This window comes from Myxocyprinus asiaticus, chromosome 3 (genome assembly GCF_019703515.2).
Source record: "Myxocyprinus asiaticus isolate MX2 ecotype Aquarium Trade chromosome 3, UBuf_Myxa_2, whole genome shotgun sequence".
Lineage (NCBI taxonomy): Eukaryota > Metazoa > Chordata > Actinopteri > Cypriniformes > Catostomidae > Myxocyprinus > Myxocyprinus asiaticus.
In genome coordinates, this window is record NC_059346.1 from 26,893,690 (window position 1) to 26,912,457 (window position 18,768).

The 18,768-nt window shown below is 38.5% G+C and overlaps 1 pseudogene; it reads left to right on the top strand.

Annotated features, from left to right (window-relative positions):
* The first annotated feature begins 1,098 nt into the window (after positions 1–1,098).
* Positions 1,099–18,768, top strand: part of LOC127420520 (myosin heavy chain, fast skeletal muscle-like) — a 36,459-nt pseudogene continuing 18,789 nt past the window's right edge.

The following is an 18,768-nucleotide window of genomic DNA, read 5'->3' on the forward strand; positions in this document are numbered from 1 at the left end:
GTCTGCATCTGCCCTAGACTACACTACTGATTTGATACAACTTTTATTGCTTAGAGGATAACACTGAAGAGATTAGACATTACCTGAATGAGTTTGGTGAACATTAGACATACTTTCAGTAGTTTGTATGTTAATGTCATCTTGTGTTGAAGCAGTAAACATATTTGGCTTGCTGTCCGTACACTGGACGGCTCGGAGCTCGAGACTCGACTCGAGTCCTGATTACCCCCCCAGACTTTACTTATTTAGATAATGATCTAGAGAATATGTGGAGATGGGGTGGAGGTGGGATGTCAGGAGAGTTCTCACAGGAAGCAGGTAAGCAGTGGTTTATATACTCCTGCTTGTGGACTGTGATTTGTCAGATTAAAATTAACATGCTCATCCCGAACCTCTGTTAATTAACTCCATTAGTTGAGAATAAAGAGGGGTAACCTCTAGCTTTCAGTAACCTCTAATGTACTGTCAGATTTGGTGACCCTGCTCTTTCTCTATACTTCACTATATACCATAAGAATAAATCTATTACAGGATAACACAGAAGAGATTAGACATTACCTAAATGGTTTTGGTGTTCATTAGACACATTTAGTTTAAATTAAAGAGGGGTAACAGATTTCGGTAAGCTCTAATGTACTGTCAGATTTAGTGATCCTGCTGTTTCTCTATACTTTGTCATACAACAGGAATAAATATTTAAGAGGATAACTCTGAAGAGATTAGACATCATCTGAATAAGTTTAGTGATCATTAGACACAGTTGAAATTAAAGAGGGGTAACAGATTTTGGTAAACTCTAATATCAATATAATTTAATATTCCACTGTCAGCATTGGTGTACCTGCTTTTCATTGACCAATGTGGATATATTAGCAGAGTAAGTGTGGTGAATAGATGTAAGATGAAGAACAAAGACAATAATACAAATAAATGTATTTCGTGCATAAATAAACGATAAAAAAAACAGGATAATACAAGTAATTAAGAACAACAATAATAAAAGTAAAATACACAATGGCATATGGAATGCTTGTCGTGGCATGCGCTGTTTTGGCAGCACAAGGGGGACCTACAACATATTAGGCAGGTGGTTTTAATGTTGTGGCTGATCTGTATCTACGTAAGCCTGAGAAGGAGAGAACTGAGGCTCAGAGCAAGCCCTTTGCTGCTAAGACCACCTGCTATGTGGTTGATAATATAGATCTGTACGTCAGAGGAACAATCAAGAGCAGAGATGGTGGCAAAGTCACCGTTATTGTGCTTGACACTAAGGAGGTGAATTGAACTTATTGCATGTAAACAAGATGCTCAATACAGTACTCATTGCCATTTTTCTCTGGTAAATCTAATATATGCTGGATGACATTTATAGGAGAGAGTTGCTAAGGAGGATGATGTGCACCCAATGAATCCTCCCAAGTATGACAAGATTGAGGACATGGCCATGATGATCCATCTCATTGAACCCTCTGTGCTGTATAACCTCAAAGAGCGTAATGCAGCATGGATGATCTACAGTACATAAATATGAACATAGTTTTATACCTGCATTTTGCTGGGAACTTGCTCTTTCTTCTTGTCACCCACCTCTGCAACTGTGGCAAAGTACTGGATGACACGTTTGGTGTTCACAGTCTTTCCAGCACCAGATTCTCCACTGGTTTATGAGAGATAAGACAGAAGATGATTAGACGTGCAATTTCCATGAGAAGAAAATATAATTGTTCTTTTCATCTCATAACAGTAGATACATATGTAATCAGGACAGACAGGTTTTATCTGTCTGTAAATTCAAAGATAATCATAGTGACTCACCTCAATCTGGGTGGCGGAGGACGAATCTCAGTTGCCTCCACGTCTGAGACCATCAATCCGTGCATCCTATCACGTGGCTTGTTGAGCGTATTACCATGGAGACATAGCATGTATGGAGGCTTCACGCTATTCTCCGCGGCATCCACGCATAACTTACCACCTGCCCCACCAAGAGCGAAAACCACATTATAGTGACCACGAGGAGGTTACCCCATGTGACTATACCCTTCCTAGCAACCAGGCCAATTTGGTTGCTTAGGAGACCTGGCTGGAGTCACTCATTACGGCCTGGATTCAAACTCACAACTCCAGGGGTTGTAGTCTGCTTCAAAACTTACTGAGCTACCCAGGCCCCCGATAATCATTTTTAATAATTGTTTTAGAAAAACTAAAATTCAGAATTCCACAGATCTTACCAGTATGCATGAACTGATTGTCAGAGACAGAGAAGATGTGGGTGGGGCCTCCATATGCCTTTTGCCTCTGTTGACAGACACCACTTCTGCATCATACACTGGGAGCCACTTGTAGGGGTTCACAGTGGCACAGAACAGTCCAGATTAGGTCTGAAATGAGCAGAGAAGTGGTCAGATTATAGCATCACAGTCAATATGAACTTGAAAACATTTTTGTCTTTTATTTTTGTTACTTACGTACAGTGCATCCGGAAAGTATTCACAGCGCTTCACTTTTTCCACATTTTGTTATATTACAACCTTATTCCAAAATGGATTAAATTCATATACCCCATAATGACAGCGTGAAAGAAGTTTGTTTGAAATCTTTGCAAATTTATGAATTAAAAAATAAAATAAAATAAAATTAAAAAAAACACATGTACATAAGTATTCACATCCTTTGCTCAATACTTTGTTGAAGCACCTTTGGCACCAATTACAGCCTCAAGTCTTTTTGAGTATGATGCTACAAGCTTAGCACACATAATTTTGGGCAGATTCTCCCATTCTTCTTTGCAGGACCTCTCAAGCTCCATCAGGTTGGATGGGGAGCGTCGGTGCACAGCCATTTTCAGATCTCTCCAGAGATGTTCAATCGGGTTCAAGTCTGGGCTCTGGATGGGCCACTCAAAGACATTCACAGAGTTGTCCCGGAGCCACTCCTTTGTTATCTTGGCTGTGTGCTTAGGGTCGTTGTCCTGTTGGAAGATGAACCTTCGCCCCAGTCTGAGGTCCAGAGCGCTCTGGAGCAGGTTTTCATCAAGGATGGCTCTGTACATTGCGGCATTCATCTTTCCCTCGATCCTGACTAGTCTCCCAGTTCCTGCCGATGAAAAACATCCCCACAGCATGATTCTGCCACCACCATGCTTCACTGTAGGGATGGTATTGGCCAGGTGATGAGCGGTGCCTGGTTTCCTCCAGACATGACGCTTACCATTCAGGCCAAAGTGCTCAATCTTTGTTTCTCGTGGTCTGAGAGTCCTTCAGGTGCCTTTTGGCAAACTCCAGGCGGGCTGTCATGTGCCTTTTACTGAGGAGTAGCTTCCGTCTGGCCACTCTACCATACAGGCCTGATTGGTGGAGTGCTGCAGAGATGGTTGTTCTTCTGGAAGGTTCTCCTCTCTCCACAGAGAAATGCTGGAGCTCTGTCAGAGTGACCATCAGGTTCTTGGTCACCTCCCTGACTAAGGCCCTTCTCCCCTGATCACTCAGTTTGGCCAGGCGGCCAGCTCTAGGAAGAGTCCTGGTGGTTCCAAACTTCTTACATTTATGGATGATGGAGGCCACTGTGCTCATTGGGACCTTCAATGCTGCAAAAAAATTTCTGTACCCTTCTCCAGATCTGTGCCTCGATACAATCCTGTCTCGGAGGTCTACAGACAATTCCTTGGACTTCATGGCTTGGTTTGTGCTCTGACATGCACTGTTAACTGTGGGACCTTATATAAACAGGTGTGTGCCTTTCCAAATCATATCCAATCAACTGAATTTACCACAGGTGGACTCCAATCAAGTTGTAGAAACATCTCAAGGATGATCAGTGGAAACAGGATGCACCTGAGCTCAATTTTGAGTGTCATGGCAAAGGCTGTGAATACTTATGTACATGTGATTTTTTTTCGTTTTTTATTTTTCATAAATTTGCAAAGATTTCAAACAAACTTCTTTCACGTTGTCATTATGGGGTATTGTTTGTAGAATTTTGAGGAAAATAATGAATTTAATCCATTTTGGAATAAGGCTGTAACATAACAAAATGTGTAAAAAGTGAAGCGCTGTGAAAACTTTCCGGATGCAGTTCTTTTACATAATATATAATTATTATATTGAAAATTGCCAGCTGAATTAGTAAAAAATCTGCACCTTTTGTAAAATATTTGTAACTATACCCTTTGTAAAAAAAAAAAAAAAAAAAAAAAAAAATCCTGACTAAATTTAGACACGAAGCGTACAATACATTAAAACACTTCACACAATACAGGGATCTCTTGAAGACCAGATCGCTGCCGCCAACCCTCTGCTTGAGGCTTATGGTAACGCCAAGACTGTGAGAAATGACAACTCCTCTCGTTTTGTAAGTTCACCAGTTTTTATTTATACAGAGCACTTGGTCAGTTGTGCTGGATTTGCACAGTAACAACGTTATTTTGTTTTAAACTGGGTAAATTCATCAGAATTCATTTTGGCACAACTAGAAAACTGGCAAGTGCTGATACTGAGACATGTAGGTGGACATGCGCTTAATTTATCAATCGGTATATTTTTCTTTGTCTATCGCTCTTCAGAACATGACTTTATTACTTTCTCTGAACAGATCTCTAGAGTGACATTCCTGCTCCCAGATGAGAGAGGCTACCACATCTTCTAACAGATGATGACCAACCATAAACCTGAGCTGATTGGTGGGTGGACACATTTCATTCAAAGCCATTTTTTAAAAATTGAAAATAATATTGTTAAATACTTTGTCATAAATGCTCTGCGTATTTTACAGAAATGACACTCATTACCACCAACCCCCTATGACTTCCCCATGTGCAGTATGGGTCAAATCACTGTGGCAAGCACTGATGATAAAGAGGAGCTGGTTGCAACTGATGTGAGTCATTGTTAATACGATTACTGACATACAGTATTCCACGTAAAAATGGCAGATCTAAGTAAAAATATATATATATTTTAATTTCCAGACTGCTATTGACATTTTGGGCTTTAATACTGATGAGAACATGGGTATCTAGAAGTTCACTGGAGCTGTGCTGCATCATGGTAACATGAAGTTCAAGCAGCGTGAGGAGCAGGCTGAGCCTGATGGCAATGAGGGTGAGAATACATTTTTTGATGTGTAATCCCATTTAAGAATGCTTTGATTGAGATATTCCTTTCTATTTGCAAAAAGGAAAGAGTATTTCCTATAGTTTTCGGGGCAATAAATGGGATGCATTTTAAAATTTTGAACTAAAAATGGCAGAGGCTGACAAAGTTGCCTACCTTCTGGTCTTGAAATCTGCTGATATGCTGAAGGCTTTGTGCTACCCCAGAGTGAAGGTCAGAAATTAGTATGTGACCAAAGGTATGTAGTAACTTACTTAGTATGTCCAGCTACGTATGTGTTAGACCTAAAAATTATGAGTGAATCTGACTATTATTGCAAAAGCAGAAGGATGTTGGAATAAAAATAACGGTATTTTATCCACAGATGTACAACTCTGTTAGTGCTTTAGCCAAATCTATATATGAGAGTATGTTCTTGTGGATGGTCGGTTGTATCAACCAGATGTTGGACACAAAGCAGGCCAGACAGTTCTACATTGGTGTGCTGGATATTGCTGACTTTGAGATCTTTGATGTTAGAATTATTCTTTTATCCAATTTTAATGAAAGTTGACACAAATTCAGTGTTCAGTAAATGTTTATCTGTCTCTCTCTCTTTCTCTCTCTCTCTCTCCCCCCAGTATAACAGCATGGAGCATGGATCATCTTCACCAATGAGAAACTGCAACAGTTCTTCAACCACCTCATGTTTATGCTGGAACAAGAGGAATACAAGTAGGAGGGCATTGTTTGGGAGTTCACTGACTTCGGCTTGGACTTGGTTTCTTGCATTGAGCTCATTGAAAATGTTTTACTAGCTTACTTCTAATTTTTTATAATTTACAGTTCTCAAAATGTGAAACTTTTAGTAATAATTGTCTTTCATTTACAAATAACCCATGGGTATCTTCTCCATCCTTGAAGAGGAGTGCATGTTCCCCAAGGCTACAGACATTTCCTTCATGAACAAGCTGTATGATCAGCACCTTGGCAAAAGCCTGCCAAAGGCAAAGCTGAGGCCCACTTCTCTCTGGTTCACAATGCTGGAACTGTGGACTACAACATCATTGGCTGGTTGAACAAGAACAAGGATCCACTGAATGAGTATGTTTTGCAGCTGTACAAGAAATCTTTGGTCAAATTTCTGGCTACTCTCTTCCCGCCTGTTGTTGAGGGTAATTTTATATATTACAAGTGCATATTAAAAATACAGAATGAATGAATTAGCTAATTTCAATTGGCAATTTGGCTTATCATTTTACTGTTTGTAGAGACACTACCAAGAAGGGAGGCAAGAAGGGTGACTTCATGCAGACCGTGTCCTCCCAGTTCAGGGTATGTATAGATGATGTTGAAATTGATTTAACAACAATATTGCTGTATTTGAAAGTAAGTTCCCTATCTGTCACTTACTCGACGTTGTGTCGTTGTAGTGACACTAGGGGTCGCCCTTGGGAGCCCCAAACAACTCTGATCTTTGAGAAAAGGCCAATGGGAATTAGCGAGTGGAATTTGCATGCCACTCCCCCAGACATATGGGTATAAAAGGAGCTGGCTTGCAACCACTCATTCAGATTTTTTTTTCGGAGCCGAGCGGTTGTGTTTCAGCAAGCTGAATTCCTTCGTCAATCCATTCACCTCGAAAACTGTTGGATTTACAGCGCATTACAGCGGCTTCTCCCCCTCTTGCACCGGTGGTGTGCAGAGAATGCCCCTGGGCACTTCAGCAGCTAAAAGAGTATATTCTTCCTAATAAAAGAGTATATCTGCCTACTAAAAGTGTAGCACTCACGGAGAGCGTCTTTTTAAAGATGCCTTTCTGTTTGTGTATAATTCCTGGTTGCGGTCATTACCTCTCCGCTTCCAACGGCCAAGATCGCTGTCTAACATGCTTGGGCGCTGCCCACGCGGAGACAGCGTTTGTGGACGGGTCATGTCCTCACTGCGAGAACATGACCATGTTCAGAGGTGTTTGGGGCTGCCAAGGGTGACCCCTAGTGTCACTACATCGACACAACGTCTCGTTCCCTCCATCAGGGAACGGAGGTTATGAAATTAACCAGGACGAACTCCTTTTTATCCTCCACAGGAGAATTTGGGCAAGCTCATGACCAACTTGAGGAGCACTCATCCTCACTTTGTGCATTGTCTAATTCCCAATGAGCCCAAGACTAATGAAGGACTTTCAGATTTTTAAATGTGAATTGTTTATAAACAAAGCTCTTCATATAAACTATTTTTATAGGTCTCATGGAGAACTTCCTGGTTATCCACCAGCTGAGGTGTAACGGTGTACTGGAGGCTATCAGAATTTGCAGAAAGGGCTTCCCCAGCAGAATCCTCTATGTTGACTTGAAACAGAGGTAAATAGGACTGCATGAAAATACTACTTCCTGTCGCTTGCCATCATGAAGTTTTTACTTGCAGTGCCCCCACATCAATTTTATTGGTTACCTGTGGCATTGTTATTAATCCCACAAATAAATCTTAAATTACTACTTATACTGTATACTGTGTCACTGTTTTCATACAGCAGAGAAAAAAATTGTTCAGCATTGTCTACAGTATACTAAACCTCTTCTGGTAGTAAATGCAGCATGCTACTCTCTCAGTTACAGTTAGATGAAGAGCAGGGGGTGAATGCCAGGGTTTAAGGCAGTTTGATGTCTACCAGAACAAAACTAGGGCGCAGATGGAGGCCCAATATGAGTGTGAGGTGCAGAAGTTGGAACACAAGGTGTCCTTGCATCAGGCTCACTTGGAACAGAAAGTGGGTTGATGTTTTTTTTTAGATAAACCTTTATAACTGATAGGTTAGATTTATAGGCCCATGTACTGGTCGCTTAGTACACCAACATGGTAGTGCAACTAGCTATTAAAAATTAGAAATCCTGTCTGAAATACTTAGCAAAATATCTATCCAAACCTCTGACTGGAGGTACAGGCCAATGATGTCTCTATTTTGTTTACAGAAAGGGGCAGATCTATAATTTTTGTTATGGGGTGGCAAGGGAGTGGCATGCAGACTATGAGGGGTGGCAACACCAAAGCAAGGGCCCATGCATAGTTCTTATGGATGAAGGTACCAAGATTCATTGCCACAAATACTAGTTCATTACTTGAAGTCACTATCAAATTACAAATGTCCATTAATTTGCGATACAACTGCATTTCCATAGTAACCATTTTTATTTGCCAACATTAAAACATTTTTTTTGCAAAATAAAAAATAAGTAACAAAATGCATATCTCCAGAGCACCAAGACATTGTCTATTAAACACATCAACAAATTCTAAACGTTCCTAAGCTTCACATATAGAACTGGTAATCTGGACTAAACATCACCACCAGTAGTGTAGTCTAGAGCATACGCTGTATGCCCACCTATCTTTCTTAGGATTTTGAGTATGCCCACCTAAAATAGGTAATGATAAAAATGGCCGCCAGAACAACGACTAGGCTTTTGACCCAGAACTTTGCAATCTACTAACACGATGACACAGCACCGTTGAGTGAATTGTGTTTTTTTATTTTATTTTAAAAAGTGTACAGAGATTCTCTCTAAACGCGCACGGAGCTGCGGGAGTGCAGCTGATGGCAGGGGCAAGCCAGACATTCTAACTAATCTGATCCACCAATCAGAACGTTCATTTCAGATGCGATTGAATATTTGCTAACCAATCATATTTTCTGTTTCAGTAAGGGGTGGGACATTTCCAACATCTAATGCTGTAAATGTATTTCCCTGCTAAATGTAAAAAAAATATATATATATATATATATATATATATATACACTGCCAGCCAAAAGTTTGAAATAATGTACAGATTTTGCTCTTATGGAAAGAAATTGGTACTTTTTATTCACCAAAGTGGCATTCAACTGATCACAATGTATAGTCAGGACATTAATAACGTGAAAAATTACTATTACAATTTGAAAAAAAAAAAAAAAAAATTCAGATATTCGTAAACTACTTCAAAGAGTTCTCATCAAAGATTCCTCCACGTGCAGCAATAACAGCTTTGCAGATCCTTGGTATTCTAGCTGTCAGTTTGTCCAGATATTAAGGTGACAGTTCACCCCACGCTTCCTGTAGCACTTGCCATAGATGTGGCTGTCTTGTTGGGCACTTCTCACACACATTACAGTCTAGCTGATCCAACAAATGCTCAATGGGGTTAAGATCCATAACACTCTTTTCCAATTATCTGTTGCCCAATGTCTGTTTCTTTGCTCACTCTAACCTTTTCTTTTTGTTTTTCAGTGTCTATTTCTTTGCAGTTCTTCCCATAAGGCCTGTACCCCTGAGTCTTCTCTTTACTGTTGTACACAAAACTGGTGTTGAGTGGGTAGAATTCAATGAAGCTGTCAGCTGAGGACATGTGAGGCATCTATTTCTCAAACTAGAGACTCTGATGTACTTATCCTCTTGTTTAGTTGTACATATGGCCTTCCACATCCCTTTCTGTGCTTGTTAGAGCCAGTTGTCCTTTGTCTTTGAAGACCGTAGTGTTCACCTTTGTATGAAATCTTCAGTTTTTTTGGCAATTTCCAAGCATTGTATAGCCTTCATTCCTCAAAACAATGAGTAACTGATGTTTCTTTTTTGCCATGTTTGACCCAATATTGACCTTAAGACATGCCAGTCTATTGCATACTGTGGCAACTCATAAACAAACACAAAGACAATGTTAAGCTTCATTTAATGAACCAAAGAGCTTTCAACTGTGTTTGATATAATGGCAAGTGATTTTCTAGTACCAAATTAGCAATTTATCATGATTACTCAAGGATAAGGTGTTGAAGTGATAGCTGCTGGAAATGGGGCCTGTCTAGATTTGATCAAAAATGACTTTTTTCAAATAGTGATGGCGCTGTTTTTTACATTAGTAATGTCATGACTATACATTGTGATCAGCAGTATGCCACTTTGGTGAATTAAAGTACCAATTTCCTTCTGAAACAGCAAAATCCATACATTCCAAACTTTTGGCCGCCAGTGTGTGTGTGTGTATATATATATGTAAAAAAATAAATGTCTCTTTTTTTTTTTTTTTTTTTTGGCCTTTTACTGCTGTTGGTGGTGCCTTTTTCTTGTGATACCATTTCAATTTATATTTCTAGATAGTAAAACAATTTTACTGTACTCAGAAAAGCACATTATAGTACACAAATAAAACAAAAAACCATTAATGTGTATGTAGGCTCTATGGTAATCCTAGATAACTTGTTAAAGTGAATATTACCACACTCATATTAGCTATACAATGCAGCAGTTTATTGCATACTATGTATGTATTAGTTTTAAAGTATTAACAATTTTCATAGTAAAGATGAACACAAAGTTAGGTCTAAATAAATATAAACTGTACTGAAAATCTTACTGTGGGGGGGGGGCTAGTGCTGCAAAACTCATGAATATTAATTATGCTATGCACAGTAAAAGATTATTTTAAAATACCCGTTTCAATCGAAGGTCATTCTTAATGACTGATTCAAGCACCCAAATATTTCACATAATGTGGTAATTTCATCTCTACATCAGCCACTGTCAGCCTTGGGATTTTGTTAGTCAGTAGATGAATATGTAGATCAGCACTTTGATTAAGAACATGACTGACTGATCTAGTAGTAGCTTTTTGCCTTTAGTTTTTAGAGGTTTTGGATTCTAATTCACCCAAATATAACTTTTCAATAAAACAAGATTATTTCTGTACGTCAGTGGATGGATGTTACACTTTAAAAACGCAATAACAGATGCAGGGAGATGAGACACACAGACACATTTATAGAAAGTTCTGTATATGAAAAACAGTGAACTACGAAATTTAGACAGCGACAACCACAACCACAACCACAAACGCTCCGCTCCGCTCCGCTCCGCTCCTCTCCTCTCCTCTCCTCTCCTCTCCTCTCCAGCAGTAGGAACCTGGGGGGAAAATCCCGTCAATATGAACCTGAACGCCCGTGACCGAGATGACGCAGCTCACGAAGACACGACACAGCCCTGAAACACTCAGTTTATATAGGGAGGAACCGCACTCGCACCGGTGCGCGCCATCAACAATCAGCTCACCTTACCGCACATCTGAGAGCAATTAAGAGAGAGGGAGAAAAGAAAAAAGGGCAACACACACACTCTAAATACACACAAACAATACGGCCAAAAAGGCCATCACAATGGGGGACACGGAAAAGAGCACGAGCTGCTGAAAAACCACCGAAACTAAACGACACTGTTAACAGCCACAACAGACCTTTATAATAACATTCAAAATAACACATTCCAGAGCCGGATCGCCAGTCGAAACACACACAGATGAAATAGAAACTCCTACTCAAGAACTGGAGATGTTTCATCTGGATTATACACATACCTGACAAAAGTTATTACAAAAAGAGGTGAGGACACGTCCAACCCATCTCAACCCATAACTGTCAGCGATGTATCTAATAATCATTAAGTGAATACTTGGAAACAACTGAGAAATTAATCTTTTACCTCTTTTTTTCCACGTATTTGTCCATGTTGTCGTTGTTGAGCAACTAAGCTCATCAACCCGCGAGAGCCCAAATCACAGTACACATTTTAGCATCTTCTGAAATTAGTTGAACCTTATATTATTAGAAACCTTATAAATAAGAAGTTGTGACAATGGGTCTATTTTTATTTTTTATTTTTTTGTTTCTAATTAATTAACGTGTGACCCAATTTTACAACCCTGCATAATTTATCGCACATTTGCCCCCTTTGAGACAAATCATCTGACATGCAGTCCCTCTATTGACCACAAGATGGTGACATTCCTTCAGTGGTTCTCAACCTTTTTGACTCCAATGACCCCCAATATTCAAGACTACATCCACACTATTCTGTTTTTGTTGGAAACTTAAAACTGAGTTTTTCTTACCTCCAGAGTATTCTAATAAAACCTTTTTATGAACAGAATCTAGGTGTATCAAAATATAAAAATTTTTGAAAAGTAATTGTGAATAATTTTGTGATTCCAGAAGTTAAAGTGTGTTATTTAATAAAAACAACAGGGAGTTGCATTAAAATAAGATGTAGTACATCTTGATTCTAGCAGTTTTTAACATTTTAATAAAGTTAAATTATTATTAATTCCAGTCATCTTGGGGCCCCCTTGGATGTCTTCTGAGGCCCCCAGTAAGCCTAGGCGGCCTGGTTGAGAACCACTGCCTTAAATAAACATAGAGTGCATTCAGAAAGTATTAAGACCCCTTCATTCTTTTCACATTTTTTTGTTTCAGCCTTATGCTAAAATGCTTTAATTTTATATTTGTTTTCACATCAATCTACACTCCATACCCCATAATGACAAGCAAAACCCAGATTTTTGATAACTTTGCAAATGTATTAAAAAGAAAAAAGTGAAATATCACATTGACATAAGCATTCAGACCCTTTGCTCAGGTGCATCCCATTTCTCTGGATCATCTCTGAGATGTTTCTACACTTTGACTGGAGTCCACCGGTGGCAAATTCAATTGATTGGACATGATTTGGAAAGGCACATACTTGTCTATATAAGGTCTCACAGCTGAAAATGCAAATCAGAGCAAAAACCAAGCCATGAGGTCAAAGGAACTGCCTGCAGAGCTCAGAGACAGGATTGTGTCGAGGCACAGATCTGGGGAAGGCTACAAAAAAATTTCGGCTGCATTGAAGGTTTCCAAGAGCACAGTGGCCTCCATAATTCTTAAATGGAAGAAGTTTGGAACAACCACGACTCTTCCTAGAGCTGGCCGTCTGGCCAAACTGAGAAATATGGGGAGAAGGGCCTTGATCACTCTGGTTGAGCTCCAGAGACCATGTGTGGAGATGGGAGAAACTTGCAGAAGGACAACCATCACTGCAACACTCCACCGATCTGGGCTTTATGGCAGGGTGGCCAGATGGAAGCCTCTCCTCATTGCAAGGCACATAAAAAAGCACCTAAAGACTCTCAGACTGTGAGAAACAAGATTCTCTGGTCTGATGAGATGAAGATTGAACCGTTTAGCCTCAATTCCAAGCATCATGTCTGGAGGAAATCAGACACCACTCATCACCTGAGCAATACCATCCCAATGATGAAGCATAGTGGTGGTAGCATCATGCTATAGGGGTGTTTTTCAGCGGCAGGGACTGGAGGACTGGTCAGGGTTGAAGGAAAGCTGAACGCAGCAAAATACAGAGATATCCTTAATGAAAACCTGGTTCAGAGCTCTCAGGACCTCAGACTGGGCCAAAGGTTCACCTTCCAACAGGACAATGACCCTAAGCACACAGCCAAGACAATGCAAGTGTGGCTTAGGGATAACTCTGTGAATGTTCTTGAGTGGCCCAGCCAGAGTCTGGACTTGAACCCAATTGAACATCTGGAGATACCTAAAAATGTCTGTCCACCGACGGTCCCTATCAAACCTGACAGAGCTTGAGAGGATCTGCAAGAGTTCAGAAATTTTACTATCTTCCCTCCACTGGGTTCAGCTAATTGCAGAAGATGCATTGGTGACACTTGGAAGGATATACTAAATTAAAAGGGTGTTGAACTTTTGCATATAAATAGTTAATCATGTCATTACATTGCGTATGTTTCATCAAATTAATGCTTTACTTTTTAAACTTCAATAAGCATGCCAATTGGCCACTTTTTGATTCACCCCATTGAGTCGAGTTTTTTTAATCCTTTCAACAAAAAAGTTAGTTCAGTCACCATTTCTGCAAATTACATCTTTTACATCAGTAAGTGGCTAAAAATGTATGTCTTTTATGTGTTATGTGAGTCATTAACCCTTAAATGCATGGGAATTTCACCAAACACTCTTTTTTATTTGAGTCTTTAGAGACCCAAAACTTACCTGTCAGTGGTTATCTGTCACAAATGGATATACAAATTGTCCAGAGAGTGTCAATGTTTTTTTTTTTTAAAACAATTAGAAAATAATAGAATAAAATATATTTTGAATATATTTTGATGCTTTATCATATGTCAACGAGAAAATGCAACAAATCAGGACAAATCTAGAACAGTGTTACTTTAACACTGAAATTTCATGAGACGTAACTGGCTGACAAACACATATTAAGCTACATATAACATATATGATATGCAAAAGATACACATAAGATAAACATGTATTTTTTTCAGGCACTTATTGAGTCTAAATAGATGCACAACTTACATCATTTCAGAAGTACACCCAAATGACAATAGCCAAATCATACTGTTCATGTGTTACACTTGCTATAGTTTACGTTCATGTTGTTTCTTCATCAAATAGCAATGTCAAATGTAAATCAAGTCAATCACTAATACAACAGCGCCACCTTGAGTAAGAAATAACATATGAAATAATGATAATTCACCATTGTTAATAATTCATTGCTGCACAGAAAATCAACATGATATAGTGTTTATTTGTATGAATATAGTACTCATTCCTCTTGTAATAAACAAAGAAATAGATAACCTGTGATAGTAAACTTATATAGATATGAAATAATCATAAACATATAATTTATAGAAGTGCAAAAAAATAAAAAAATAAAATGACACTCTTACATACCTAGGGTCTCTAATGACCCTATACACTTTTGGTATAAACATTTTATTTTAATTTTTTATATTTTTTATTTATTTTTTAATTTTTTTGTGCAATTTTACAGGGGGTGGAATGAGGTCCGGGGTCACTAAAGACCCGAAGCAGTGATCTACTATAACAACCTCTGCGTTTTTACCATAGGAGAGAGCTTAACGGTCAACTAGCGTGTTACGACAGTAAGTCACCGTTTGCGGATACCATACAAATGAATGGGGAGAGCCATAAACTACCTGTTGCAAAATTGTCCTTGACTTCTCTTATAAAACAGCAATTTTATCTTAGTAAACTCTACACATAGTTCATTCTAAATGGATTGTTAAGAGTAAAACATGTTGAAGATTAGTGGAGGGGGGTCAGGGGGTCAATTCATGAACTGTGATGAACTGTTTCCTCACAAAAGCAGTTTATTTAGCGTCGGGAAGCATCTCCTCCATAGACACCCATTCAAAAAGAACGGCCACTTGTCTCCTCACCAGTGTACCAACTATTGAATGTCTAAGGGACCACCGCATTATGCTATATTATGCTAAGCTTGTAGGCTGACCTATGTAGAAGGGCTCTGTCCAAGGTATGCTTTTAAAGGAATAGTTCACCGAAAAAGGAAAATTCTCTCATACCCTTATGCCATCCTGGATGTGTATGACTTTCTTTCTTTAGCAAAACACAAATGAAGATTTTTAGAAGAAATTCTCAGCTCAGTAGGTCCATACAATGCAAGTGAATGGGTTCCAACATTTTGAAGCTCCGAAAATCACATACTGTATGTCCACATAAAAGTAATCTATATGACTCCAGTGGTTAAAATTATGTCTTCAGAAGCGATTTGATAGGTGTAGGTGAGAAACAGATCAATATTTTTGTCAATTTACTATATTTACTATATTTTTACTATTTACTATAAATTATCCTCCCTGCTCGCTCAACCTCCACTTCAACTTTCACTTTCATATCCTTCTTGTGTTTTTGGTGATTCACATTCTTCATGCATACGCCACCTACTTGGCAGGGAGAAGAATTTCTAGCAGAAATAGACTTAAAAATTGATCGGTTTCTCACCCACACCTATCATATCACTTCTTAAGATATGGATTTAAATTGAATGGCATCTATGCTAATATTATTTTATTTGTTTCCCTGTCTCACCCTCAGAACTCCTATCCTGAGGTCACCAGATCCGGCCAGATCCAGCTCCGTTCCTGCTTGGTGTTGGACTCCACTGCTACGTGTCGCTGTGTGATAATGACTAATAGCAGCCGGTGCCAGCCAAACATCACTTCAGTCTATTACAATGGACTTCAGAGGATGAACTGATGCCAACTCCAACCATAAGACATGGGATACTTCATATGCCATTGCCTGAACCTTGGACTTAGTATAGACCTCACCGAAATTACCAGCCAGGTTGAACTGCGATGCACCTAACTGATCTCTGCCTGCATCACCTCGGTCTAATGATGGATTACACTCTTGAAATGGAATACATAGACTATCAATTAATTGCAAACAAAACCCTTCATCAGCCAACTAACGAGGACAATTGCATCTATGTGAACTTCTGCAGTTAATCCAGGATGGACTACAAAGACATTAGTCATTAATCTTACAGTTCATACAAAATCTTTGTTTTAAACACTGGCCCTTAACACTTACTTAGTTTAATAATTTTAAACCATGACTTGCACTATACATAATAATATTGGCATTATATTCATGATGTTAGCCAGAGGGGAACTGGCCCCCACAGTGAGCTTGGTTTCTCCCAAGGTTATTTTTCTCCATTAACCAACATCTTATGGAGTTTTGTGTTCCTTGCCACAGTCGCCTTCGGCTTGCTCACTGGGGTTATAAATACAATGATTATTTAATTACTTATTTTTAAACAATTCACAATCGTATTTTATCAAACTACACAATGATGACTTTAAGACATTATAGATATTACAGTTTTATCTTCTGTTAATGCTTGATCTTCTGTAAAGCTGCTTTGAAACGTTGTGTGTTGTGAAAGGCGCTATACAAATAAAAATGACTTGACTTAACTTGACATTGAGTCAACTGATTCATTACAAACAGCGATTCGTTCACGCCGTAAGAAAGAAAGTGAACAAAAATGATTCATTCATTTGCTAAATAACGAACCACGTCCAATGTGTTGTATGTTCTGATGTGCTTGCAACTGACAATTTAAAACATGTGAAACTTATAAAAACACCAAACACTCCTGTTCATAGATAAGACCGTTGACTTCTGCCGTAAACAGTCCAAAACAATACGGTAAGTTAAGGTCTATTAGTGTGTATAATAACTTGTTTAAATTGTAAGCCAAGTGTGATAGCATTTCTTTTGCAATTGATTAAAGGTTGAGAGATGTCCCACAGTAGACAAACAGAGGGCGGCGGCGCATGTCCTGAAAGTTTGAAAGAGTATATTTTGGCATACTTTATAGAAGGGAAGAAGGCATATTTGGACGTTGTCACATGGTACCTGCTACTTTTCTCAGGGTTGGTCAGACTGGACCTAATTATTTTTTTCAGTCACATCAGTCACAAAAACAATGGAGAATTCAGTTTTCAGAGCCCCCATGCACTCCATGGAGGAAGACAACTTTGTGTCCCATAAGAAATAGTTATAAGCGAGTAACATTTGCCAACCTGTGAGATGGACCCAATGAGTTCTCGTGCAGTTACACTTATCCCCCACACGAGGGAGCAGGGTAAGCTTTTAAAACACACACACACACACACACACACACACACACACACACACACACACACACACACACACACATAATAATAAAAATAATAATAACAATAATGCTTATTTGAATTTACTATTGGCCTGTATATGGTACCAGTCAAAAAGTTTGGACACATCTGAATGCAAGAGTCTTGTGATCTTCAAGAACTTTTCATCTAAAGGCAATGAACCCATTCTGATAGAATAACTTATCATGCAATTACATAGATCGACCGCATGAGGGAGCAGGTTTAGCTGTTTGACCAAACAGTATACATGCATACAAATACTAAGAAATAAAAAATAATATGGCTTATTTTAATTTACTATTGGACTATATGCTGTACAGTACCAGTAAAAAGTTTGTACACCTGATTTCACATGATCTTTAAGATTTTTAATCTGAAGGCTTCTGTTTAAATTCCTGAATTTGCTTAAAAATAACTATTATTTTTAAGTTTTTAAATAATATATTAATTAATAATAATGTTTTTTTGTTTTTATTGTTTTTTTTTTTTTTTAAAGACAGCTTCATCATGAAGTTGTTTAATTGAATGCAAAAAGTGTTATCAAGGCAAAGGGGAGCTACTTTGAAGAACAAAATAAGAAATACATTCAGAAAATTAAGAATGAAAACTCAAATGGAAACTTTTCTAGGAATAGGTAGTGTTGGTAAAGTTATTTAATATCATTCTCCATTTTGTGGACAGTGTCTCCCTATTATGGGCCTGAGCTATTAAATGTTAATGTATGCTGATCTTTGCATTTTCAAGCAGCAGTAAATGAGAGACACACTATTGAGGCCCCTATCATGCATAAATTACTGAATATGTTGGTACACTGCATGTGTAATTGTATCACATGCATGGTTTAAAAAAATAATGCCAGAACCTCTTAACTCCCTTCATTTCTGCACTTTATAGAAACTGTGATCAAATTGAATACATACATATGATCAAGGTGACAATTCTTGTTATAGAAAATATATTTGATGGATCCATAAACCATCAAAATGTAATCTCATTTGCATTGCAGCAGTCCACTTAGTACCTCTAATAAGTATTGAAGTTATAGTCTTTGAAATCTAGAAGTTTGCACTATTAAAGTTTAGCTAAATTTACACCGTTCAATACTGCAGTTAACTAAGTTATGCCATGCGCATGTATGGCAATCAGTTGGTGCTGAACTAAGCTTGCAGCTGTTTGTTCGGTCTCCTTATGTTTGTTTTAGATGTTAGCAGTTGACATGGTCGGAAATAAATGTAGCTGTGACAGCGAAAACGTGATAGGCAAAAGTGGGTGTCAGGTTCACAGGCTTATTGATTTTATG